The sequence below is a fragment of the Scylla paramamosain genome, unplaced genomic scaffold, assembly GCF_035594125.1.
Source record: "Scylla paramamosain isolate STU-SP2022 unplaced genomic scaffold, ASM3559412v1 Contig109, whole genome shotgun sequence".
Classification (NCBI taxonomy): Eukaryota; Metazoa; Arthropoda; class Malacostraca; order Decapoda; family Portunidae; genus Scylla; species Scylla paramamosain.
In genome coordinates this window covers 80,410-82,500 of record NW_026973774.1, presented here as the reverse complement: position 1 = coordinate 82,500, position 2,091 = coordinate 80,410, and positions in this window count along the sequence as shown.

The following is a 2,091-nucleotide window of genomic DNA, read 5'->3' as shown; positions in this document are numbered from 1 at the left end:
AACACCTCAGGACTCGGGAAAGGGGCGGTCCCAGGCCGGGATGGAAATAAATAAATAAAAATAAAAGCTGGAACCGGCCTTACCTTTCTTGAGGGCGTCTTCTTTATGTCTGTACATATTTCCACGGTGGCACACGCTACTAGCCGCCCCCTGGACACGCCTCTCGCCACCTCACGCATGTACAGACCGACTGCCCCTCTCTGAAAAGCAACAAATTCAGCCCTATATCAAGTCTGACTCGTGCCTGTTTACATTTCTCTGGGTCTCTGTCAGGGCTCAGGCGTGTAGAATGAAAGAATGATAGAAAACGAAAGATTTCCAGGGGAAACTAGTTATAAGTCTATTATAAAATACCGTGATACAACCACTAATAATGTCTTAATAATGCACTTTTTCCTAACAGTATACTGAGGTCGACAAACTGAAAGGCTTTGGAGTAGTCAACAAAGACTGATTTCACTAATTAATTGCTTGGTATGTCAGTCACTTTGAATCGTCTTTTTGCCTTGTGACTAATTTTTAATGTCTCGGTTAGGTTAGGATAGGTTAGGTTAGGTTAGGTTAGGTTAGGTTAGGTTAGGTCAGGTCAGGTTAGGTTAGGTTAGGTTAGGTTAGGTCAGGTTAGGTTAGGTTAGGTTAGGTTAGGTCAGGTCAGGTCAGGTTAGGTTAGGTTAGGTTAGGTTAGGTAAGGTTAGGTTAGGTTAGGTTAGGTTAAAAAAAAAAGAGATTTTTTTTCAGGTGAGGGCCAGTTAGGTTGTTTTTGTGGTACAGATTTAAGGTACAGTGACACATGGTACAGTGGCTTATGGTGAAGGTAGACAAGGCCTTCCTGCACCATTAGCACCATAGAGTACAGTGCTGTGGTACTGTAGCACTGAAATATTAAGCAAACACAAAAAAAAAAAGATATTTTTTTTCAGGTGAGGGCCAGTTAGGTTGTTTTTGTGGTACAGTTTTAAGGTACAGTGACGCATGGTACAGTCGCTTATGGTGAAGGTAGACAAGGCCTTCCTGCACCATTAGCATCATAGGGTACAGTGATGTGGTATTGTAGCACTGAAATATTAAGAACACGAAAAAAAAACGATATATTTTTTTTTAAGTGAGGGCCAGTTAGGTTAAGTTTTTGGGGTACAGTTTAAATGTACAGTGACGCATGGTATAGTGGCTTATGGTGCAGGTAGACAAGGCCTTCCTGCACCATTAGCACCACAGAGAGAGAGAGAGAGAGAGAGAGAGAGAGAGAGAGAGAGAGAGAGAGAGAGAGAGAGAGAGAGAGAGAGAGAGAGAGAGAGAGAGAGAGACTTAAGCAAACCTAACTAACTGAATTAATATAAACCTAACCTGATGGAAAGAAATAAAGAAAAAATAAAAGCTGCAACCGGCCTTACCTTTCTTGAGAAGCGTCTTTTTTATGTTTTTACATATTTCCCTGGTGGCAGACGCTACTAGCCGCCCCCTGGCGACACCCCTCGCCACCTCACACATGTACAGACCGACTGCCGCTTTAAAAAGCAACAAATTCACTCCTATATCAAGTCTGACTGGTGCGTTTGTTTACATTTCTCTGGGTCTCGGTCTGGACTCAGGCCTGCAGGATGGGAGAATGTTAGAAAACGAGAGATTTTCAGGCAAAACTAATATAAGTTAATGTTGTGATACAAAACTACAACCACTAATAATAATATACCTCATGTTTTAATAATGCCAAGACAATACAAGATAAACATTAATGACTTACAATGAAAAACAAGATGGAGATAGACAAATTAGGAAAGAAATAGGTTTCTATAGAGTATTACTGTGTGTGTGTGTGTGTGTGTGTGTGTGTGTGTGTGTGTGTGTGTCACTAATTTCTATCTCTTTCTCTCTCTCCTGAGAACTATTTCATATTGCTGTACATCAACATGAAATATCACCACACAAGCCTCTCTCTCTTTCTCTGCACCTCACAACACAACACAACACTTTATCACACTAATCAGTAAACAATACCAAAAGCTCCCCTTCTGCAGGCCTGACTCCTCCCTTTCATTCAGACCCTTTCTTTCCCTCTCTCTCAGCTTGCCCGCCTTCGTATCTGCGTCTATA